The following is a 27,119-nucleotide window of genomic DNA, read 5'->3' as shown; positions in this document are numbered from 1 at the left end:
ATGCCCTAACCACTGTGCTATTGCTCCAGGCCCAGGCTGCTTTTCTTATTTAAACTAATTAGTGATTTTATAACTTGAACAATGGAAAAAACTATAGTCTTTGAAACATACTAGTTGGAGAAAAGTGATAATCAGCTCTGACTTCTAGTTTGCCAAAGATTTCCAGGACCTTCAGGCACTATTTTAGTATTTGGAATTGAAATAACCATTTGGGTTAAATTTAGGTTTGTTGACTATCATATTGATCATTTTATAAATCAGTGTTTTAAGCTATTCAGTAATAAAAGGTAGCATAGTTTTGTGTGTATTTACCTTTCAAGACTATACTTAAATTTGTTTTTAGGTTAGGCATTGTAATTTACAACAGTTTTAACATTTTAGACAAAGAATGCTGCCAAAGTACACTTATTGCCATTGTACCAGCATCCCTTACCACTGTTTCTCAGTCACCTCATCTCTCTTACCCCATCACTAAGCAAATTCAATTCTGTAGACCAATTCTCAGGGTCTGTTATCACTGACAATTTTCTTATATTACCTTACTATATTTCTTTGTACTTCACATATGTGTAAGATCATTTGGCACTTGTTCTTCTCCTTTGATTTACTTTGCTCAGTATGATGCCTACCAGTTCCATTCAGGTTGCAGTGAAATATAAGATTTCATCTTTTCTTAAAGCTTAAAGTCTACTGATTCTTCATAATGATACTATCTGACTCCTCTTAATCCTCATCATTTATGTTAGAAATTTTGAAGTCATTACTCATCCCTTCAAATACCCATATTGTCTAAAAAAGAACAATGTGCTTTAGTTAAGGGTGAATAATGCATGATCAATACCATTCCTTTCATAGCAATCAGCCTTTTAAATTGATATCTTTAGTATGGTAATAATATTTCTAACTGAAAAATTGTATCTTCAAAAAACTATAAGAGAAGTGTTGAGAATAAATAGATATTTGTTGGAGATTTTGAAGTGGAGCTTTATGCATTTAACAGATTTGATAATGATATCTTATAACCTCATAGCCGTAAGCTTTGGAAATTCAACTGAAATAACAACTAAATCAAAGGGTTTGGTTGAAATAATTTTAAAATATAAATGTAATAGAGATTCTTTTCATTTCTCTCTGTGGGTCAAAAATAATAGTCCCTTTCTCTTACTGATACATGGATTGAATGTCTGTCTACGTAATTTATATAGTAAATATATATATATTTATCATATTTACATAAACAAAATTTACCTTAAACATTTTGTAGGTATACTTATCATTGTTAGGAAGAAATTAGTGGGAAATGGAACATAAATACTTGCCAACACTTAGAGATTTTGTAGGGTCAAACTAAATCAATCAGATAATGGGATAAAAGTGGTAATGACAGTTACAGCAATTGAAGAATGGTTGAACTGAGAGGGAAAATAACCCAAAACTAGAGAAATTTGAATGTATCTCTCATACCATTTATCAGTGAAAATTAAAGATACCTCCAAGATCAGAGGGGAAAATGTAGAGAATAAAACGTGATTGGTAGAAGATGAACTAGTCAAGAAGCTCACCACTGAGATAATAAATATTAAGCTGGAGACTTAGTTAAAATTTGAAAACTAATTATTTCCTCCCAACGTTAAAGATTTCCAGGTTCTGAGAACCTCACACAGAGGATAGTTGATATGATACACACTGATAATTGGTAACTTAATTTTGACAAAATCTGAGCACAGTATTTCCCAAGAAAATTGTTCCCACGTGTAAAGCATTATCTCTTAACATCCAACTTTATAACACCAGGCTGACATGATTTCTCTTTGTAACCTGAGTATGTTGGTGAATAACTAGATTGGACTGGCACTTAACTAACAGGTTACTTGTAGATTTACTAACAGCCAGAGCACAATCATGAAAGATCTGGGACAGTTATAAATTACTATTTACTGTTTTAATGGACATACAACTGTAACACAGCTTGGAGGTGATAAGTATATAAGGGCATAAAAGTATTAATGGGCCTTTCAAATAAATACAGAGCACAAATGTCATATGCTATCACAGGATGTCACTCAGAAACTTGAATATAAATGAAAAAGCATTTATCTTCCATTTGAATTGTATTGTCTATTATTAATGGGTCAGAGTAGAGATAAACATGATTACCCTGGAGTCACACTGGACCGTTCCGCAGTAATTTTATTGAATGTGATAGTATACGTGGACAGCTTCTGCTGTGTAAACATAGTGTTCTCTAAAATGTGAAGAAACAATTACCATTAATTCACATAGAAATAAAACTGAGGTTTTTCAAGGTCCTAAAAAATGTACCTGCAAACCTAGTATCACATGTGGCATATTAGTGCCTAGAACTTGCAATGTACAAAGTCTGCCTTTGTTCTCTTCCCTATAACAGGGGAGGCCAGGAGCAGGTATTGTGGGGAATAATGCCAGTAGACCAGCTAATGGGGACTGCTTTGTCAGGAAGTGTCCTTGGCCACAGAGGTGATTCCTGAGAGCCCAGAGAGGGAAAAGTATGTTGCTGCTGTCCCTGATTCTTGAGAAGTAAGAGCAGAGAGAACAGAAGGGCTGCAATTAGAAAATAGAAAAACCAGCTGCCAAAGTCATCGTTACCAGTGAAAGGGCTGTTCTTTGGAGAGTTCTAAGAGAAAGCAAACAGGAAGAGACCTTATACCTTGTGTGTGCATGCAATTGTGTGTGTGTGTGTGTGTGTGTGTGTGTGTGTGTGTGTGTGTGTGTTTGTCCTGCTTAGCTGCATGTTTGTAGCACCCATTGTCCTAACAGGAAATGTTCCTCTAGGGCTTAACAGGAGGTTACTATAACTTCAATATATTTCATTAAAACTGCTTGCTGAGGGGCAAGACCGATAATGCATTGTATCCATTGTACTATTGCTCTGGCCACATAGATTTTTATTTTACTTTTTTTTAGTTTCTTTCTCTAAGAACCCTGAATTTTATCTTTTATTATTTTACTTTTTGGTTTGGAACCAAGACCCAGTAATGCTCAAGAGTTATTCCTGGCTCTGCACTCAGGAATTACTCTTTTTTTTTAGTTGTTTCACTATGGAATTCACTGTGTATTTGCTGTGATATAGGGTTACAAACTGTCCATGGTTGGGTTCCAGTCACACAATGTTTGAACAACCATCTTTCCACTGGTGTACATTTCCCACCACGTGTCCCCATTTCCCTCCTGCAAGTACAATAAGACAGAGGAAGCCGAAAGGCCACATTATCTCATTTATATGGAACAAATAAACAAGGAAGGCAATGGACAAAGCCAATGTCGACAAACTCATGAACTCTGACAGCAGAACTGGTGTAACCCAGAGGAGTTAAGGTGGGATATGGAAAGTTGAATTAGGCAGGGATGGACTGAACTATAATTGATGTAATAACAGTTGTGGGAGATTCTTTGATAGTTGTAGAGGTCATATTGATGATGGTGAAATATAGTAACTTTGTATAACAAAAGCATATACATTTACCACACTGGAAATCAAGTAAATCATTAAAATTGTTTAAAATTGTTTAAAGTGAAAACTTTGGTAAAATGACTACCCTCTTTGAAGTATCATTAATGAAAATATATTAAGATACATTATAAGAAAGACTTTATAACTACTTTAAATTTATAGAGTTTGAATATCAGTTTCTGAATTTTGCCCAGTCGCTATATCATCATGGAATTGAATATATAGAATCCCAGTTTTGTTACTATCAATGATATTTCTCATAAAAGGGATATCAAAAGTGCATATAAAACAAGAAACCTGTATTTTCCTGATGAGAAATAGTATGCAAATGACTGCCTAAGAACATGACTCAACCTATGAGTTCGAGAAAAAATGCAAAATAAAATACTTCCCTGATCTTAGAAATTTTAGTTTCATGTGAATAAAGGCAAAACATTAAAAAATTTACAACAGGAAGAAGAAATAAAGGTATATTATAAAATATAAAACTCATGGTATTATATAAATGTCCTTAATAACAGTGTTTTATGATACCCAGGTTCAGAACAGTGTTTATTGTCATTTCTAACATCTTTATTCTCACCTGAAACTCGTTTTTCTTGTATCCCCTTCAATGGAAATTGAGCCATCTTGAGATCTTATTAAATTCTCTTTTTATAAACAAACCCTCACCTGCTTTGACTGCTTAATACAAAAGAGCTTCTGTTCTGAATATCAACACCCAGCTTTTAATAAAACAAATTCAGAATCGTTTTTTTTTGACTCAAATATATAAACTGGAAGGGTTAAATGTACTGCAAAAATCAAGGTTGCTATATTACAATTGTTCTAGAACTCTACATTTTCTCCTAAAAGTTGTAGAGATTTTATAGCTTTGACTCAGATCTCTGGTTTTAATTCATTTTAAATGAATTCTGTACGTGGTAAGAGGTGAGGGTCAAATTTCTTTCTTTTTTCCTAAATGGCATCCAAATGATTTAGTGGTTGTTTTAAAACTTTAATAAATTACATTGATGAGAAAGTGAATAGAGTATTTCAATGCCTACTACATGTCTTCAATCTATTTCAATAATGCTATTTCATCTCTAGAAGACTGCATAGCCCATAAAATAACCTGAAAATTCTCCTCTATCTCCTTTCATGGTGTGCTCCTGGATTTCATGATGAGTTATTCTCAATATGCATCACTGATAAAAAAAAATTCCTTTGAATAATTTCTGTAGCCTTGCTTAAAGGAAACTGGTAGACCCTAAGTAAATGTTTCTTCTGTTATGCTCTTGAAGTTTGTCAACTGAAAAAAAAAACCCCAAACAAACATTACTAGGGTAACCTTGACAAAAAATAAAGTTAGACTCAGCTTACTCCAGAGTGATGATGGCAAATGAGCCTTCTCTTTATCTCTGAAATATCTCAATCCAATTCAGGCTTAATGATGTGGTTTATATACACACTACTTCTGCTTTTGGTGATTGTCTACCGACACCTTGATGATTTTTCTTTATTTATTGGAGATATCTCCTCATGGGCCACCCTCCAGAGCTCACGAATGCTCCTCCCAAAAGGGAGTATAAAAGGAGGCTCCCAGAACCAGGCCACCGGACTCCACACCAGGCTGGGGGGCAAATGAAAGCCCTCCCTACCCCAAGGGACCCAGCCCGGCAGCCGACCTCCACTGCCCAACCACCACCACGCTCTAAGGCCGCTTTCCATACAGGGCAGCCGCAAAGCAAGTAGTACAGCAGGTAAGGCACAAAGTGGCAGCGTGACACATTACAGGACATTTCCTACCCATTTATGCCTCTCGGAGAGCCCGGCAAGCTACCGAAAGTATCCCATCTGCACGGGCAGAGCCTGGAAAGCCCCCTGTGGCATATTTGATATGCCAAATACAGTAACGACAATAGGTCTCATTGCCGGACCCTGAAAGAGCCTTGAATCGTTGGGGAAAGATGAGTGAGAAGAGGCTGCTAAAATCTCAGGGCTGGGAGAAATAAAGACATTACTGGCGCCCTCTTGAGTAATTCAAAGACCAACTGGGTGATAGTGATACAGTGATTGAAGCTATTAGGATAATCCTTCCACCTTTTCCCACCTGACTCAGTTTTGAGCAGTTCTTTTTTTTTTCTTAAGCCACTACCTACCAAGAAACTTATTTTTAGTTTGTCCTTTGCAAGAATACACTTCAAAATTTTAAACTGGCATTGGCAATATACTATGTAATACTAACCTTTCCTATAAATTTTATCTTACACTGCTATGTTTTACAAAGTTTCCATTCCTGCCAAATATTGATGCATGCGTGCTTTGAACTCTTCTGATATTCTGCCCTGTTCATATTCTTTTTGTCTATATTTCGAGAACTCTATCAATCATATTCTTAATTCCCCTTATAAATATAACTTTTAAGTTCCTGCTACAATCATTTATCTTCTTTTAAAATTCTTTGTCTACTGATTTCTAAAGACATTAGTGCCCCTCCTTTGAGAGTCTCTGCAACTCGCTCTGCATAATACTCATGAAGTACTTAATGTATTATACTTATTATACACATATCCGGGTTCCATAATTTAACATTGCCTAAGTACTTGCAATAAGTTATTGCTAATAAATCTCAGATTTTTGCCATGACTAGCACAGCACATTTACATGCATATATACTAAATAAATATTTTGAAAATATGATTCATTTTTGTCTCTAAGTGAAAAGGTTTTACACTCATAAATATGACAATTATTCTAAGTTTTAAGAATTACAAAGCATTAAAGAGACTCATAAGAAAGAAATCAGGCAAAAAAAGGTAGTACAGCAGGTAAGGCGCTTGCCTGCATGTTGCAAACATGGATTTGAACTATGAGCCCTTGCACCCTGAAAACAGGAGCAATGAACCAAGAGTAAACCCTGAGGACTGCCAGGTGTGAGGAAGGAAGGAGGGAAAGAGGGGGGGGAAGGAGGGAGGGAGGGAGGAAGAGAAGGAGGGGAGGAAGGAAGGAAGGAAGGAAGGAAGGAAGGAAGGAAGGAGGGAGGGAGGGAGGGAGGGAGGGAGGGAGGGAGGGAGGGAGGGAGGGAGGGAGGGAAGGATGGAAGGAAGGAAGGAAGGAAGGAAGGAAGGAAGGAAGGAAGGAAGGAAGGAAGGAAGGAAAAAAGGAAGGAAAAAAGGAAGGAAGGAAAAAAGGAAGGAAGGAAGGAAGCTAGTTGTTATCCTAATTATTTTAACAGAGAATTTCAGTTAAATAATAATTTATGAAGCCTCATATTGCATTTATCATTAAAATGTAAATAAATATAGATATACAATCACAGAAAAAACATACCTATTCTGGCATTTTTATTTGAGCAGCTAGAAGTAATAAATCTGTTTGTGAAAAAGCAGACTTGTCTGGATGTTTAATATTGTTGTATCTAATCCAAAATGTTACTTCAAACTAAAACTATTTTAGGAAAAATACCCGTTTCTTAGTTGCAATTCTGCAGCTCTCCTCTGTCATTTCATACTCAGAACTGAAATTAAGTGTTTCTACGAACCGATCACTCACGCTCCATACTTTTGGAATGACTACAAGACTAATAGTCTAAAAACAGAAGCTAGAGGGGCGGCAAGATAGCCCAGCTGATCAGGTTCTGAGTTGCATTCTGTTGTGTCGGTTGGATCCCTAGCACTCCAGACATTGATCTTCTGAGCATCACCTGCAGGGATTCCTGAGTGCAGAGCCAGGAGTTAGCCCTCAGCATTTCTGAGTGTGGCTCAACCCCAGATTCCTGGCCAAAGAAAAAGGGAAAGGGAAATATATTAAGTGGGAAGAGGTACGGATGTCTTCCCTTCTCCTGCTTCCCAGTCTCTTCCTTGTCCTCGGAAACTGAAAATGTGGGTGGTAGAGTTCTATCCTTGGATACAAGACGGATATAGTAGTTGGAGTCTTCGACTGGGTGGCAATATGTTAATCTCGAGCGCATTCAGCCCTCTCTTTAGCTCCAAATGCTGTCACCGCTCTTACAGAAGACGCTGAGTTTGAACATAAAATGAGCAAAAGAAAATCACTTAAAATAGAAAGAGGTCATACAACAGTCATTCAAATATATCCTTGCTGTTTTGAAAACCAAGATGTATGTGTGAGGAAGGACAGATGGGAAAGATTCACTTTCTTAGAAAGCTCTTTGAAATGCAAAGAGAGTTTAATCAAAAAAAATTATACATACCTTTTAAAAAATGATCTTTGGCTTATTGTTAAGCCAATTTAATAAATATTGTAGTATTGTTGACTTTTTTATAGATAAGTAATTATTTGATTGAATTCTATAGCAGAAATCTTTGCTACTTATGTATTCTCAACTGTTTACTGCCACTATCGTTCGGAATATTTTCTTACATAGCTTATCTACCCGAGAGAAACAAGTGTATTACAACAAATCCCTCTGAGAGTTGTACAGAAATCCTCTGGTCGAAAGGAATATATATGCACTGGACTATATTTCTTCTGAACTGAATTCCTAAGACTTGTCTGTAGAGTCTGGGGAATTTTGAGAGGTGCCGCTACTAAGTCAGGAAGATTTGCAAACCAAGGAACAAAGAAACCTAATAGATAAAAAATGTATGTTCTCTGCTCTAGTTCAAGTTTATCAGGGAAATGTCAGGTGGTCGCTGATTTAATACTGTTCAAACTGAATTTGCATATCATTTTGCTCTGAAGAAAAGATGGTGAGGAAAAGAAACAAATGTGATTTTTTCCATTAAGCTAAAAATAGGGTCTCAAATTATATTAAAGAGAAAACTTGCTTGATAGTAAAGCATATTGGATATTCCATATATCTTTAACCATATTAAGGGATCCTAATTGAAGGGGTTTGCTCAGAAACATAAAACTATGATGATGGAAACTGATGAAATTCTCAGTGCTTAAAATATATTATATAAAAAATATCCATTCTTTCATCAAATATTAACTGAATTCCTGATAATCATGAATCACTGGAACAGTTCATGTAAGTTATTTATTTTTTTCTCTAACCAAAGTATTTCTGCTCTTTTCTCAGTCCATGTGGCCTTTCAACTTAGGACATATATTAATAAATATACATACTTATTATGGACATACACACAGTTAAAAAATCACTGAGAATTTTTGTTGAGAAATCAGTTCTAACTATGTAACTGATTTGAATTTAGTCTGAGGCTGTTCCATACAGGTCCATAAAGGTAGTTCTTTTTTCCCCAACTGTAAACTGAACATGTGGTTACTTACCCAGTATGAAATTTTACCTTTTCTTTTCTCCTTTGAAAATATGTGTCACTATTTACCAAGTTCTGGGCAATGAAATATAAGAACTGTAAAGGCTAGGGCTGTCCTTAGAGGAAACTGACTGCCTAAAAGAGTGGTCTTTGGCCATTTTAATGTTTCTTTGTCATCCAAACTAAAACGCAGAGCAGTCATTTTAGGATGTGACGTAAGCTCAAGAAACCCCATGTTACAATGTGACACAAACCAATCAAGGGAGCTATCATTTTACCCTGGAATTGATTCCAGTTTAATCTACTAATAGTAACAAAAACTAAGTTTCTAGTGCCATCATCCCCTTATATTACCCTGACAACTGCCAAGAGTGATCCCTGAATATAGAGCTAGGAATTAGCCCTGATTATGACTAAGTATTACCAATCTTCTCAAAAAAAATACTAAACTATTTTGTCTGATTTACAGCTAGAGTTTTTCTTTTATAGATACATAAACCTACTGTGAATTAAAACACATCAGAAAACATTTTTTTCTAGGAAAGAAAATTTGTCACTGATTTTTATTTATTTGAACTGTATACTGAAAATATCAATATAAAGTTTTAATCCAAGATGTTTAAAATCAGTAATAATTTGTATTATTTTTCCTTTCATAAATAACAAGTATAATAGTATGATTTACTCATCAAACAGAAGAGTTCAACCTTTTATTATAAGGAATTTGACTCTCATTTTTATTTTTGAATAAAGGCAAAGGCAAAGGCAAAGGCCCTCCCTTTGATCGTCGATTTGCTCGAGCGGGCCCAGTAACGTCTCCATTGGAGACTTTGTTGTTACTGTGTTTGGCATACCGAATACTCTCGGTAGCTTGCCGGGCTCTCCGAGAAGGGCGGAGGAATCGAACTCGGGTCGGCCATGTTGGCCGCTTGTAAGGCGAATGCCCTACCTGCTGTGCTATCGCTCCAGCGTTTGCCTTACAAGCGGCCAACATGGCTGACCCGAGTTCGATTCCTCCACCCCTCTCGGAGAGCCCGGCAAGCTACCGAGAGTATTCGGTATGCCAAACACAGTAACAACAAAGTCTCCAATGGAGACATTACTGGGCCCGCTCGAGCAAATCGATGATCAACGGGAGGGCCTTTACCTTTTATTTTTGAATAAAAATATTAAATATATGGATAAATTATACCTGTATTAGTATACAATGTTAATCTTGGTTCAAAATTTAACAATTTGCTTATAATTATAATTTTTTTCTGGTATCATTTGTTGATATATACTATCTTTTCTCCACTGAATTACCTTTGTCCCTTTTTCATAAAAATAAGTGTTCAGGGGATAGGGTACAGTAGTAAGGCATCTTGTCTTGCACATGACCAACCAAGTTTCTAGTGCCATCATCCCCTTATGGTACACTGACAACTGCCAAGAGTGATCCCTGAATATAGAGCTAGGAATTAGCCCTGATTATGACTAAGTATTACCAATTTTCAAAAAAAAAATTGTTGATATGTGTGAATCTAACCTACAATTTAAAGTCTGTCCAATCTACAATTTAAAGTCTGTCCAATATATAGATATTGACTTTGATATAATTTCACCAATGCAATTGTTTCTTACTTTATAATATTATTGAAGTTAGTGGGCTGGAGCGATAGCACAGTGAGCAGGGCACTTGCCTTGCATGCAGCCAACCCAGGCTCGATTCCTCCATCCCTCTTGGAGAGTCCAACAAGCTACTGAGAGTATCCCACCAGCACGGTAAAGCCTGGCAAGCTACCTGTGTTGTATTCAATATGCCAAAAACAGTAACAAGTCTCACAGTGGAGACGTTACTGGTGCCCTCTTGAGCATTTGATGAATAATGGAAGGACAGTGCTACAGTTAATATCACCTTTACACCATCATCTTTTTAAGATATATTTTACTTATGATTTCTTTATTTTTAGTTTTTAATAGTTTATCTCTATATGAATTTTAAATAATATTACTAATTATTAAAGTTTCAGCTCAAATTTTGAATGAGATTGTATTAAATCTGTACAGTAAATTTGGAAAATTGTATTACTGATTTTTCTTTTCTATTCCATAAGAACAATGTATAGGGTCTTAATTCTTATGAAACCAAAAAATCAATCTTACTAATGTTTTGCAGTTTTAGTAAGTCCGATATGTATTTTGCCATATTTATCCATTTTTCATCCTATATTAGGTTGTATAGTAAATAAATTTTTTTTTCAAATTTTATAATTGTTCAATTTAAGTATATAAAGACACATTTGAGTTTAGCAAGTTCAGGTTAAATCTTACAACCTTGCTAATCTTACTATTTCTTATATTTTTACTTTATATTATATCTCTAATCAATCATATCCACATAAAAATAATTCTACAACTTTTCTTCTAACCTGAGTGATTTTATTCGTTATCACTGTCTAAAATCTCTAGTATCTATCTGCCAGATAGAAGTTTTGAGAGAGGATATTTTTATTTTAATCTGACCTTGGAGAAAAGCTCTGTGTATTTCATCATTAATTTTTTTTGGATGTTCTTTATCAGATTGAAGGAATTTCCCTCTATTCCTAGTTGAACAATTGTTGGTCCCGTGAAATATTTTGTCTACATCTATTGATGTACTCTGTAGTTCAGTTTTGTAGTTTATTAATACAATAAATTATATTTATAGTTTTCAAGTGTAAAACGGTTATACTGGAATAAGCCCTGCTTAATCGTTGTACTAATTTTCTGTTGCTACAATAACAAATTACTGCAAATCTGTGGAAATAAGAAATTCTGAAATTAAGGTATTGACAGGGTTATATTCTTCCAAGAAATTCAGAAGCATTTTTCTTGCTTTTTTGAGAATAAACCTTATTCCCTCTACCTTCAAAAATAGTATTCTCTCTCTCTCTCTTTCTGTGTTCTTCAATCTCATTCTCTCACTCTATTTATCAGGTTCACATTAATATTTGCATATCTTCTCTCATTCTTTTATTCTTTCTCTTATTCTTTCAGATTATACTGGACCTATTCTATATTTCCTTGTAAAGTAACACATACACACTGTACTGGAGTTCTTGGACATCATTTTTCTGACAACCACAGTCATTCTGTGTTACTGACTTTATAAAATACAACATCAAACATTTTAGAGGTTTTATTTGATAAGTTTTGTCTTAAAATTTTAATCGATATTTACAAAAATGTGTTAAAGTTAACTTTTCTGTCCTTCTTATCTGGCTTTGGTATTATACTAGTAATGATGGCTACATGGGATTGTTTGCCAAGAATTTTCTGTCTTCAATTTTTAGTAACAGAATTAACATCAGGGGATTTTATCAGCCTCTCCTTGCTCATCCTTCTTAACACTGCCATATTGGTGGCTCTATCAGAGTCAGTGGAAAGAGACCCATTGTATTTACTGTTTTTGGCATATCAAATACACAATGGATAGCTTGCCAGGCTCTGCCGTGCGGGCAGGATACACTCGGTAGCTTGTGGGCTCTCTGAGAGGGATAGAGGCTTTTAGGGTGGCCTCTAATCACTCTTGCAGGTGTTCCCATGGTTCGAACCATATTTGAACCTCATCAAATATGGTGCAGCAATAATGAAAAATGGGCATTAAGTGTCTACTGATGTGTTGATTACAGTGGCCTCAGAGTTCAGACAATGCAAATAAGTGAAAAGAAAGAAGATGATAATGAAAAGAGAGAAGATCCAGGTGACAATTTGGAAGAAGGAGAAGGTGGAGGTTGGTGTAAAAAAATCTTCAGGTCCTTGGAATAAACCAGCCCCAGTACAAGCACCTCCTGCTCCTGTAATAGTTACAGAAACTCCAGAATCAGTGATGACTACTGATGTATATAGACTACCTGGGGCCAGGTTAACCACAACAAGGAAAACGCCACAAGGACCACCAAAAATTTAGAGTGATACACAATTCCCATCCCTGCAGTCCACTGCCAAGCATGTAGAAAGCCAGAAATACTGAGCCTTCGTAAGGATTGACTGCCTCAGATTTGCTGTACTTATTGTAGACTTCACGTGGATCACAACTTCTGCATAAGAAGGTTACTGCTATTAAGTGTCATGAAACCTGAAACAAGCTCCACTGGATTCCTAACAGAATTATCGTAGAGTAAATATTTCATCTAGCACAGAGGGTAGGGCATTTGCCTTATATGCGGCCGACCAGGGTTCGATTCCTCCATCGTTTTCTGAAAGCCCAGTATGCTACCAACAGTATCCTGCCTGCTTGGCAGAGCCTAGCAAACTCCTGTTGGTGTATTCGATATGCCAAAAACAGTAACAACAAGTCTCACAATGGAGACGTTACTGGTGCCCACTCGAGCAAATGGATGAACACTAGGATGACATTGCTACAGTGTTTGGTAAAGTTCAGTAGGGAAGTTACCTGTTTGGAATTATGTTTATGATGCTCAACTACAAATTTATTTTCTTTAATGGAAACAGGATCATGTAAACTATTATCACAAACATGGATGTTTGGCATTTCTCAAGAAATTTTGTAACCTAAATCATTCAATTCATTGGCATAAAGTTATTTATAATAGCTTACCATTATCCATTTTATAATTAAAAAATTGGTCATTTGTAAATTATGTCGTTCTTGATGTTTAATGCCTTTTAATTTTGTTTGTTTTGTTTTTTTTTTCAGCTGACCTGACTGGTTCATACATACACCAGCTCTGTGCTGAGTTACTCTCACTAATACTTGAGTCACAATGCCATTTCAGGGCATGCAAATATGTACCTAGTCCCATGAACTATTTCCCAATCACTTAATTATTTTTTCCTAATCAGATAGGCCGGAAATAAATCAGCTTTATAGATTTTCTCATAGACTCAGCTTTCAGTTTTATTGACATTTATCTATTGTGCTTCTAATCTATAAACCATCATTGTGAACTTTAATATATCCTTTTTATGCATATTTCATTTAATATTTTTATAATACTTAATGGGCTGGAGCAATAGCACAGCAGTAGGGCATTTTCCTTGCATGCAGCCAGCCTGCCTGAGCCGGGTTCGATTCCTCCACCCCTCTCGGAGAGCCTGGCTAGCTACCAAGAGTATCTCGCCCGCACAGCAAAACCTGGCAAGCTACCCATGACGTATTCAATATGCCAAACACAGTAACAACAAGTCTCAAAATGGAGACGTTACTGGGCCCGCTTGAGCAAAATCTATGAAAAATGGGAGGACAGTGTTTGTTTTTTTGTATAATACTTAATGTGGGAGAAGTACATTCACTTTTTCTAATAGCTAGTGTTGAAAACATCAACCTAGTTAATACTTTAGTTGCATTAATTACATCTTTAAGTTATTGAAATTTGTATTTTGGCCCAGAATATATTTTATGGCAGAAAATATTCTACATATATATTAAAAAAATGTTTATTCTAGTGTATTTAGTTGTAGTATTCTATAAATATCAGTTAGACGGTTTCAAGACATAGTACATTGGGTAAGGCACTTACCTTGCATGCAGCCAACGTGGGTGTGATACTCCACATCTCATACAGTTCCAAGCTCCTCTAGGAGTAATTCCTAAGCACAGAGTCAGGAGTCAACTATGTAAGGGCACAGTCAGGTACAGTCCAAACACACACACACACACACACACACACACACACACACACGACACACACACATACACACACTACTACTACTACTACTACTACTACTACTACTACTACTACTACTACTCATGGACAAACTTTTCCAATCTCAGATTAAGCTATTATGAATTTTAGTTTTTCTAATTCTTTATTTTCTACTTGTTCTACCAGATAGTGAGAAGGCTGCAATATTTCTCTTTGTTATGAATTTATCTATAGTTGACTGATATGTCTGTCTCTCTTGTTTGGGCCACAGCTGATACTGCTCAGAGCTTACTCCTGTCTCTGCAGTCAGAAATCACTCCTGGATACGGGATGCTGGGGATTGAAGAAGACAAGCAAGGCAAGTGCCTCCCTGCTTCTACTATTGTCAGTTCCCACTTATCAGTTTTTCTTATAATTTCTTATATTTTTATTGAAGTCATCAATAAAATAAGTTATATTATGCTTTTTTTTTTAAAAAAAATATTCAGTGTTTCCACATCTTGTTAGTAGTACTCAGAGGCCCAGGAGTCACTCCCAGCAACACTTAGTTTAACATTCTGGGTCTGAAAGCTTAGTAGCACTGAGGCTATTGATAAAGTAGTACTTAGGCCCAGTGGTACAGGGGCCACTGTCAGCACATTCAGCCGTGTTGAGCATGATCAAACATCAAGGCCTGTGCTCAAGATAGACCTCACTTCTTAATCTGAAGTGATAACCTCCCTTTTAATTCAGATGTGTAATTCATTTATATTTAATGTATTAACATTTTTAGATGAAAAATTATCTTCTAGTTTATTTCTTTTGTTAAATTATTCTTTTTCCTACCTGATCTTGAATTAATCCAGTGATTTTAACTATTTTTTTCCTATTTTCTTTTTTAACGTTTAAAACTACACATTTTCTTTGTCATTTTAATGTTTTCTTTAGGGTTTATAGTATGCAAATTATCACAATTTATCATCAAATTATATTTTACTTCACTTGTAACATGGAAAACATAAATTTCCATTTCTCCCCTCTTTATGTATGTGCTATTGTGAAATAATTTACTTTAATGCATGTAGTTAACATTTCATATATCACACCACATCATTGTTTGCACTGAAACAATTATATTTTCAAGATATTTAAATATTTTGAATGTAAAAAGGTAAAGGTAAAGGCCCTCCCGTTGATCGTCGATTTGCTCGAGCGGGCCCAGTAACGTCTCCATTGGAGACTTTGTTGTTACTGTGTCTGGCATATCGAATACTCTCGGTAGCTTGCCGGGCTCTCCGAGAGGGGCAGAGGAATCAAACTCGGGTCGGCCATGTTGGCCGCTTCTAAGGCAAACGCCCTACCCACTGTGCTATCGCTCAGTGCTCGCTTCGGCAGCACATATACTAAAATTGGAACGATACAGAGAAGATTAGCATTTTGAATGTAATATTATCTTTTTCATATACTTACCATATCTAGTGGATATAACAGAGCATCACTACCTTTCTGCAGGAAGAATTATCTTTACAAGTTTCTTATAGTACATATTTTTGTCTGAATTATATTTTGCTTTTCTATACTGGGAAAAGTATGTATTGACTTAACTTTACAAAGATACTTCTGCTGGGCATATAAAGCATTGATTATACTTTTTGTTTCCATTTTGCTTTTAGTATATGAAAATGGTGTCACATTATGCCCTACTCACTTATTTTCTAAAAAAATTTTCCCTTGGCAAAGCTGCATCCACCATTATCTTTAACCATAACACTAAAGTGCCTCTTTTTGTCTACAAACTTTTAAGATTTTCTCTTTTAAGTGTTTGAGTAATTTTCCTTGATTGCCTTGACATAAATTTTCTCATGTTTCTTGTGCTTAAGGAATTATAGAGCTTGTATTTATTCATTTACAATTTCTATGAAGTTTTGGGGAAATCAAAATTATTTTTTAAATATTTTTATAATTCCTATATGTGAATTATATGTGAATTATATATGTGAATTATAATGTGGGAACTTGAAGTTGTCCCAAATGTTCTTAATATTATTCTTTTATTTCTTTTTTAAAAGTCTTTTCTTTGTTCTTTTTGGGTGTTTATATAGTTATATCTTCAAGTTACTTATATTTTATTCCATAGCATCAAGTAACAATTAATTATATTAACTGTATTTTTATCTCACATATTTTAATTTGCAGCTCTTAAATATGTGTCTTGAGAACTTGATCATTTTTATATTTTTATACTAAACTTTAGATTTATTTTAAAAATACTTGGAAAGAAAAATATTTTCTGGCTTCTAACATTGAAGGCATTACTGAGTTCCAATTTCAGCCACATTACTAAAGTAAAACGCTTCTGACTGTTCTACTCAGCGACCCATAAGCTTCAAAGTTATCTAGTCTGACTTTTGGAGACATGGGAAGCACCACATTCTGACTTTTATTTATTTAAGATGATTTTTCCCTGATCTTGAGCATGTTCTTCATATCAACACATTTGTGCTCTTAGTGCTTTGTTGCATTTATCAGAGGGCTGATTAATATTTTGTTGCATACCTGAGATGAAATATATGTAGCTTTCTTCTGCAGAGTTTTCTTTTGACACTTTGTTCTATGAACTGTAAGTACTTTTGTCTCACTGGATTTTCAACTCTGTCTCCTCAATTTAAACAATCCACTTGATTCTGTCTTAGTTCTCTGCTCACTTTTCCACAGCCTGACAATTCAATTAAATCAACAAACTGGGCAACCATTAAATTTTCTTCATTTTTTTCTTTTTCTAGGACCACTGTCGTTCAGTGGTTCTCTAATTATTTAAGAAAGAAAAACATTTAAATTTATTATACTGGTTTTGGTTGTTTACATTACATGTAGGGATGCTCAAGGATTACTCTTGGCTATCTGTGCTCAGGCATCACTCCTGGAGGTGCTTGGGGAACCACCTACAGTCCCAGAGATCAAACTGTGTTGTGTCATAGAAAGAAAGTACCTTAAATTCTATAATTTCTCCAAGTCTCATTTATACTATTTTATACTAAGAGGCAATAAGATACAAAATAAAATGATTTCTCTATTATCAATGTGATTACATTTTGTTTCCACTAACTGACCTTGTCTTTTACAGAAAGAGTATACCTGAGTTGTCTTTGTTTAGTCCCATTTCTAAGACCTATTTAACAAAATAATTCTTTTCTGGAATGATGAAATAACATAACACACACTTCAGGATCTGTATGTGACTTATAATGATTTTACTCATTATTCACACAGGTATTGTTAAACTTATTCTCTATAACAATTTTTACATTTAGTCAATGTTTGTTGACATGGTTTTACCTGAAAATTCCATTAAAATCTAGAAAGCTTGATATAAAAATTTATAATATACGGCTTAGAAAATATACCGCTCAGAATGTACCTCTTCTAAATCCATATTGCAGTTGTTTGTAATTGGTTTCAGTGAAACTAGTAGAAAGAGATTAAGAGCCATATTTAGAGTTATGCTTGTTTATTTTCAAATTTAAAAAAGTAAAAACATAGAAGAGAAAGCCATGCTTGAAACACTGACTTTAATAATTTTAAGTAGAAAGATGAACAGATCAGCAACACAACTCCACTGCAAACTCAAGGAAATTACAATTTTCTCGTGAGGTCTAAGACCAAGTACAATTTCTGAAGGTCAAGCATCACCTGGAATGTATAAACAGAGAAGAGCAAACTCCAGCTTCATTAGTTCTTCATTGAGAATCTTTATTTTTGATCCCCAAAGAAAATATATTTTTTTAATAATTGCAATATTACTGACCTTTCTCAACATCCTGTTGATTGATTAAATAACCTTTTGCTCTGCTGCTGCACTGTGTACCTTCAGCCTGTATTCTGTTCTGGGCACCAATTTAACTCGGTGGGAGGAAAGTATAGGTGTTGACCTATGGAATAAAAACTGTAAAACATTCGCGCTAGTGGGGATACTCAATGATAAAAATAAGTAATTAACTATTGATCAAGAACACAGAGGAAGGAGTACAAGTATTACTTTCTCTGTGGAATCCTTGTTCCCCAGAGAACCAGATCTGAATGCTGACATGTAGATTTCCAGACATCATTTTGGAAAACAGGGTTTCTTTGAAAACTTCTCTTTGAATCGTATCTGTAAGAAAATTAGCACTGAGTGTATTCTTCTGGAAGGCCAGAGAATATCGTGCATAAATACATAAAAGCTAAACAAATGAACAAAAGTTTTTCTTAAAGGTAACTATTGTCTTGAGAAAGAACTGATTTGAATAACAAAATAATTAAGTAATATCATAATGGTTTGGAATAATGGCTTCCACTGATGTATTTAGAGCCTTGCATTTTCTAATATTGAAAAAAGAAGAAAAAGAGGGAGATAGTAATAGTTTATTCAAGTCAAAATTTAAACTTGACTAGTTGTTTCTCTGATTTTTAAAAATGTATTGCAAGGATTAATAATCAACATTACAGCGATATATACATATATATTCACACTCAGTGGTGGTGCTATGGGCTTACTCTTTGATCTGAGTGTGCTCACGAATCACTCTTAGAGAAGCTCGGGGAATGAAGCTACCAGAACCCACAGCATACAAGAAAAGTGATTTAAACCCTAGACTCTCTTTCCCCTTCTTTCTAAATTCTTAATACTGACAAATCATCAACTGAAAAAGCAGAGATACAATTGCCCTACGAGGATAAAAATTAAACTATCAACATTAAATTTTCAGTGTGAAAGACTCTATTCATACTAAGGTGTATGAAGATTGTTTTTTTTTCTTAAATGCTTGAAGAAGTAGAAACTACACTACCTCTGCTTTGCTGATGACATTGTTTTAATAACACCAAACATCAGCCAAGCGGCACAAATGCTGGCCGACTTTGACCATGAGTGTGGAAAGGTAGGACTACAGTTGAATCTTACGAAGACAATGTTTATGAGAAACAGCCTTGTTCCTGACGCCCCATTCGCTCTCAATGGAACGACCATCTCCGAATGCAACAGGTATGTGTACCTAGGTCTAGAAGTCAACATGACAAATGACCTGGCACCCGAGCTGCGCAGGAGGAAGAGAGTGGCTTGGAATGCCTTCAAGAACATCGAAGAAATAGCTAAGAGGACGAAGAACCTCCGGCTCTGGGCACATCTCTTTGATTCCACTGTTCTTCCTGCATTAACATATGCCTCAGAGACCTGGGCCTACGCAAACAGGATGAGAACGCTATTTGGGTCTCCCAAAGAGGAATTGAAAGAGCTATGCTTGGAATATCACGTTTCACTCAAATGAGAGAAAGAATCCGGAGTTCTGACATCCGTCGACGTTCAAGAATCAGGGACGCTGTCTCATTTGCCAAGGCGTCAAAAATGAGATGGGCTGGTCACGTAATGAGATTTAAAGACGACCGCTGGACTAGAGCTGTTACCGACTGGATTCCACGGGATGTCAAAAGACTGCGTGGCCGCCCACCTTCCAGATGGTCGGACTTCTTCGTCAAGATCATGAACGAACGGTTTGAGGCCCTTCATGTTCCCAGAGCGAACAGATGTCATTGGGCTACACTAGCACGCGACAGGGACAAATGGAGACGTTACTGGCGCCCGCTCGAGCAAATCGACGACTAACGGGAAGTTAAGTGATTTAAGTGAAGTGAATATACATATTGACACATATATTTTTGTGTGGGTAATTTTTTCCCATGGTATTTAAACACTGTGGTTTACAAAATTGTTCATGATGACTTGTTACAGGCGTTCAATATTCCAACACCAATCCCACCACCAGTGTCACTTTCCCTCTATCATTGTTTCTATTTTCCCAGTTGCCCCTCAGGCTTTCCCCCAAAGCAGACCCATAGTAATTTATTTTATATTGCTTGTTATCACTAAATGGCTAATGGAATGATCAAAACTATTTTGGTAAAATAAAATTTGTGAAAACCATTATATCTTATCATGGGAACGTTAAGTCCTTGTCTGAGGGTTTACTAACCTGTTGTTGCAAATTTCTGTGTTAATGGTTTTATTACTTGAGATTCATTGAGATTCGTTGACATTGCATTCCCATTCAGCCTTGGGTTTTCCTAATAAGATATTAGTATTGTAGAGTTTGGAGATGTTCAGAAAATCCAGAGTATTTAACTGGGCAGTCTGAACAGAAGCATGGCTACAGCTGTTGGGGCATGGGTGTAGCTGACGGGACTTTGTTTGGGTGCGAACTTGGCCCAACTCCCTCCTGGAATTGCTCCACAGTTTTTTTGGAGTTAGGTACCTGAGAAATTTTTGAGGTTTGTTGATCTCTTTCAAGATTTATTTATGATTCTCTGGAACAAGGCAGGTAAATGAGCTTACATGGTGATGGTGGGACATTGGTGTGTCTGCTAGGGCTTCTGGAAGTATGGGGAGATGGGCGTACTTCTCCCGTCCTGTTGGGCATAAATTTTGAAATCAATTGCATAAATTTCTTGAAGAACAAATCTTATGGAGATCCTGATCTAACAATACCCTCAGGAGTTAACTATTTTGTATTTCCCATCAGCTGTCACTGTCACCGTCACTGTCCTCCCATTGTTCATCAATTTGCTTGAGCAGGCCCAGTAACGTCTCTATTGGAGACTTTGTAGTTACTGTGTTTGGCATATCGAATATATCATGGGTAGCTTGCCAGGCTCTGCGGTGTGGGCGAAATACTCTCGGTAGCTTGCCGGGCTCTCCGAGAGGGGCGGAGGAATTGAACTCGGGTCAGCCATGTTGGCTGCGTGCAAGGCAAACACCCTATCACTGTGCTATCGCTCCAGCCCATCAGCATTTCATCAGCTCCATTTCCCATCAGCAATGAATGAAAATACCTATTCATTTATGTTCATAACAGAAGCTGATATTGTCAATTGTTGTTGTTGTTGTTAGTTTCCTCAGCAGTGTGACTTTTCTCCACTGAAATGCAGTAAAAGGACTAAATTCCAAATTCCTTACTAGTCATTTTAGCCAAAATATAGGAAAGAGAGAAGACTTCTCTAAAATTTCTGCCTCTAAAGTTGCCATTCTGAGGCAAATCTAAACTCAACTCCCAGTGCTTCATCAAAATTCCCTTTAAACATACCAACTTCCAGGTTATGTGATTTCTGTGCTTAATAACGTCAACTGTGACTCCCCAGATTTGTCTCTCTCCCTGGATTTTGCAATGATAGTTTATCTTCCACCTTGATTCCCAGATGGACCTAAGAAAAACCATTGATTTTAGTTTGTTCAGCTTTTCCTTGCAAAAAATATTTCAGGCTTTTTACATTTGTAAGCTGAATCCAGAAATATGCTCTATATTCCTTTTGTTCTACCAGCTTCTAAGAAAGATGCACTTAGGTTTTCAATTGGGCATGTTAATCTATATATGTTTCTGTAGTTCTGTCAATTGTTTAGTTTATTTTGAGCCAAATTTTGAGGTAATTTTCTATAATGACACACTTTATTTATATATGTATGTATGTATATACGTCACATCATTTTAGTCTCAGTATATTTTTGTCTTTTGATTTCAGTTAACAAAATATAAAGATTTCTCACACATTTTCTCCCCCCCTCATATTGCAAGGCTTCATACTTTTTCTCCTTTAAGTATGCACTTCAAAGTGAACATGTATGATATTTTAAAATTTATTCTGAGGAAACATCACCTTTAATTTCCCAATGGTATTATTGTATCAATTAAAACATTAAAATTTACTTCTACCATTGTAACTCTAAATATTAGTTTCCACCTCTGCTTCAGGAAAACCAATAAATGGACAGACAAAATAAAGATTGGAAAATGAAGAAAAATATTAGTAGCAAGTTTGAAGATAGTGTATTATCCAGGAGAACCACCTCACTTTCTTGAAGCACAAAAACATCTTATATAGAAAAAGAATTGATAGTATTCTATTAGAAATGGCAGTTCACAGGTTGGTTTGCTCAATAAATTTCTTTATGGGCCTTTCCTTCAAGGTATAAAGAATTAGCCTACATATTGTCTTCCTTGGGCTGGAACAATAGCAAAGCGGGTAGGGCATTTGTCTTACATGTGGCTGACCCAGGTTCGGTTTCTCAATCCCTCTTGGTGAGTCCAGCAAGCTACTGAAAGTATCCCGCCCACACAGCAGAGCCTGGCAAGCTACCCGTGGAGTATTCGATATGTCAAAAACAGTAACAGCAAGTCTCACAATGGAGACATTATTGGTGCCCGCTCAAGCAAATCGATGAAAAACAGGAGGACAGTATGACAGTGCTATTGTCTTCCTTGGATGTGTTTTTCTGGTAAGAACAAGCAACATTTATTAGATTTTCTATAGCACCATCTCATAGAATTTTGATGTTCTTAATTTTGAGTAATTTTGAGTAATTTTTTGCCAAGCGGCAGAAATGCTGGATGATTTCAACCGTGAGTGTGGAAAGGTAAGACTGTAGCTGAATCTCATGAAGACAATGTTTATTCCTGACATTCTATTCGCTCTCAATGGAATGAACATCTCTGAATGCAACAGTTTTATGTATATCTAGGTCGAGAACTCAACATGATGAATGACCTGGCACTTGAGTTGCACAGGAGGAAGAGAGTGGCTTGGAACACTTTCAAGAGCATAGAAGAAATAGCTAAGAGGACGAAGAACCTCTGGCTCTGGGCACATCTAACATACACCTCAGAGACCTGGGCCCTATTAAAACAGGATGAGAATGCTACTCCAGTATCTCAAAGAAGAATCAAAAGAGCTATGTTTAGAGTATCACGCTTCACTCAAGTGAGAGAAAGAATCAGGAGTTCCGACCTCCATCAATGATTGAAGATCAGAGACACTGTCTTGTTTGCCAAGGCTTCAAAAATCAGATGGGCTGGACTCGTAATGTGATTTGGAGATGAACGCTGGACTAGAGTCATTACCGACTGGCTTCCACGGGACGTCAAAAGATCGCGTGCCGCCCACCTACAAGATGGTCTGACTTCTTCATCAATGAAAGGTTTGAGGGTCTTCTTGTTTCTGGAGTGAGCAGACACCATTGAGCTACACTAGTACACTACAGGGACACGTTACTGGCGCTTTCTCGAGCAAATCGATGAGTAACGGGATGTCAAGTGATCAAGTGATAAATTTTGAGTACAGCACTTCATTCATATTGAGCTAGATTCAAAATGATATTTTCATAAATTCCATTTACCCTCTTCCCATAACAAGATCAAATTTCTGTGTCTTGGTTAAAACGTTACATGATGAATTTGAGGCAACACCATGGAAATGTGATTTGTACATTATACCTTTTATCGATTGAAAGGTACTTTTGTTTAAATTTGTATCTTAAATTGAGGGACCCTTCGTTTAAGATTTATTAGTTCAGTTCTAAAGTCACTGAAAAATAATTTGAGATTAAGTAATTCTGTAGTCCTCAATTATGAGGACTAATTCTTTGTCCCTCTGGCAGAGGGACAAAGCCATGTGGGTTCCGGGGCCGAGACCTCCAAGCCTACTCGGATTGGAGTCGAGCATCTTCACCCAGATCCTCCAAATTCCAGTAGGCGGGGGTCACACCCACCACCTGGCCCCCTGGCGCCGTGTGATCCCATCGGCGGCCAGGACTCAGAGACTGTGGAATCCAGATCCCGGAACCGCACCGCCGCATTTGCGGCCGCGCGACATCTTATCAGAACTTTTTTTTTTAATTAACTTTTTAATTGAATCACTTTAAGATAGATCTTTACAAAGCTGTTCATGATTGGGTTTCAATCATACAGTGTTTCAACACCCATCCCTCCACCAGTGTACATTTCCCAGCACCAGTGTCCCCAGGTTCCCTCCCATCACCCCAGACCCCCTACCCCTTGCCTGCCTCTACTCTTCTTCTTTTTTCCTCTGTCTCTGTCTCAGTCTCTGTGTCTCTATATCCCTGTTTCTCTCTATCTCTGTCTCTGTCTCTCTTTTTCCTTTTGGCCATTGTGGTTTGCAATATTGATAATGAAAGGTTGTCAAGAATATCCCTTTATCTACTTTTAACACTCAGTTCTTATCCAGTGTGATAATTCTCAGCCATTATTGTTATAATGGTCTCTTCTCTATCTTACTGCCCTCAGCCCCACACAAACTTGTGTTTAGAGCCAACCATTGACCAGTCTTCCTATCCCCTGTTTTCCATGGTCATGACATCTTATTGTCTCATTCCTACTTTGGACAAACTTGCAGGCTATCGAATGTAGCCTGCCCACAGGGCAGAGTCTGGCAAACTCCCCGTGGCGTACCAAATATGCCAAATACCAGTAACAATGATGGGTCTCATTCTCCTAAAGAGCCTTGAATATAATCTCAGGGCTAGGATGAAAGAGACGTTACTGGGGCCTGCTCGAGGCAATCGATGAATAACAGGATGATGAAATGAAAAAATGAAAAATGACAATTGAAGTTCACATTTCCTGAGTGTAAAAGAATTAATCAGGTCCATCATCAAAACAACAAAGTGTTAAGAAATTAATCAGTTCCATCATTAAAAGAACAAAAACTATTGTCATTATCAATATTATTATTATTATTCGTGTGTCTGTGCGTGCGCAACTGTGGGTATGCATTACAGGTATCAAACTCATATCAGCTCACATGCAAGGCAGTTTTCTACCATTGAGTTGATTCCACAGTTCAAACAACAAATTACTTTTAATAAAACTTAATTCATTAGTCATGAAATTTACATACAAGTGTTTCTACATGGAAAGTACCTTGCTAAGTGAAATGAGCCAGAAAGAGAGGGACAGACATAGAAAGACTGCACTCATTTGGGGACTAAAAAGTAATAGAATGGGAGTCGAACTCCCAAGAATAGTTGAGATAAGTACCAGGAGGTCTGCTCCAGGGCTTGGAAGCTGGCAGCACATACTGGGAGAAAAGGCAGCTCAGATAGAGAAGGGAACACCAATTAAAGAAAGTTTGAAAGACTCACTCAGCATGCGAGATGTGTGCTGAAAGTAGACTATTGACCAAACACGATGGTTCCTCAATACCTCTATTGCAAACTACAACACCCTAAAGGAAAGAGAGAGCAAAAGGGAACACCTTGCCACAGAGGCAGGGTGTGGTGGGGGGATCTAATGGGAGGGTGGGAGGGCTTCTGGGATTATTGGTAGTGGAGAATGGGCACTGATGGAGGGATGGGTACTAGATCATTGTATAACTGAAACCCAAGCATGAAAGTTTGTAAGCCTACAACTGTACCTCATGGTGTTTCACTAATTAAAAAAAAACTTAATTCATTCATAAATTAATATTTTGAATTTCACAATTTTTCAATGTAAATTGTTTCCTTAACATTCAGGAGTGGTGATTGTTATTACTACAATCTATTATTGCAAGAAAACAGGTATTTTAAAATAAAGATTTTAATTGCTGGTAAATAAAAAGTAGATATAAATGGTTAAATTTCTTAATGAATTAAGACAAAAATGTGAGTAAAAACTAAGGCAATAAATCTGACATGGGAGATCTGGGTGTACTTGCATTCAACATATTCTAAATTGCTAAATTCATGAACAATAAATGGGTCACTCTACCAGGGTTACTTCAAAGAAAATGTTTAAAATATTAATCAAGAATATTAATTTAAGTAAATACAATAAAATCAAATGTTTATTTAATGTTTGTAAATTATTTTATATTGTATTACAAAATCAATAAATGCTCATTCTGGAAGATTATATTGATTATAAAACAAAATTTCATATCTAACCCCAGTGATAGTGTAGTATTTTCTATTTAACAATCATTAATATTTTATTGCTTAAGTAAAAGTAGCAGACAATATTTTAACATTATTTTCTCACAAGTAATTTTTGTCATTATAGATAATCAAGTTTGCCTTTTAAGATTTCATATTTTTCTATTATTAAATATATGTTGTTTCCTTACCATTAAACAAGTATTAAAATTAATTATACAGAGTTATAACAATTTTTCAATACTTTGTCTTGTTTTCTATTTACCCTTTTATAAGTTTGAGTAACTTCACATAGCATATTAATATTTTATTGCTTAAGTTGGATTGTCAAAAGGCTTTCCAAAAATATCAACCAACCACTTAACACTCCTGCCAAGAGAATATTAAACTATTTCTCACGCTGTGTTATCACTAACATTTTAAATGAACTTTTGATAATTAGGAAAAAGTAAAGGATAAAGTAAAAAAAAAAGTAAAAAATGTAAAAAGTAACAACTTTGTTGTTATAGTATTATTACTCTAAGAATAAATTTCTATATGCATCTCAGTAATTCTTTTCTGTGTTTTCTTGTTTATTACTTGTTTATTACTTGTTTTTATTTACTAATTTTAGTTAATTTTGTTCCTTAAAAGGTAAGCCTGGGGCTGGAGCAATAGCAAAGTGGGTAGGGCATTTGCCTTGCATTCGGTCAACCCTGGTTCAATTCCCAACATCCCATATGATCCCCTGAGCACCGCCAGGAGTGATTTCTGAGTGCAGAACCAGGATAATCCCTGAGCATTGCTGGCCATGACCCAAAAAGAAAAATAAATTTAAGCCCATTAGAGTAAAGAGTGGGTTAGTGTACACCAGTAGAGCACTTGCCTTGTACATGGCTGACCTCGGTCAATTCCTTACCTCCACCAGGAATAAGCACAGAACCAGAAGACTTGAGCAACACCAAATATGACCGACCAAAAATAAAACGAGATAAGTTTAGAAGTCTTATATTTTTATCTAGTTATAGAAAATGTTTTTATATTCCCTGTTTTTCTTTTAAAAATTATATAATTACCAAAATATG

The 27,119-nt window shown here is 36.1% G+C and overlaps 2 pseudogenes; both read left to right on the top strand.

The window, feature by feature from the left end:
* Positions 1–12,387: 12,387 nt before the first annotated feature.
* LOC130026178 (protein CDV3 homolog) lies at positions 12,388–12,818 on the top strand (annotated as a pseudogene).
* A 2,885-nt stretch (positions 12,819–15,703) lies between these two features.
* Positions 15,704–15,801, top strand: LOC130026261 (uncharacterized; annotated as a pseudogene).
* Positions 15,802–27,119: the final 11,318 nt, after the last annotated feature.

Source organism: Sorex fumeus, unplaced genomic scaffold (assembly GCF_029834395.1).
Source record: "Sorex fumeus unplaced genomic scaffold, SorFum_2.1 ptg000033l, whole genome shotgun sequence".
Lineage (NCBI taxonomy): Eukaryota > Metazoa > Chordata > Mammalia > Eulipotyphla > Soricidae > Sorex > Sorex fumeus.
This window is presented reverse-complemented; position numbering and strand designations above follow the sequence as displayed.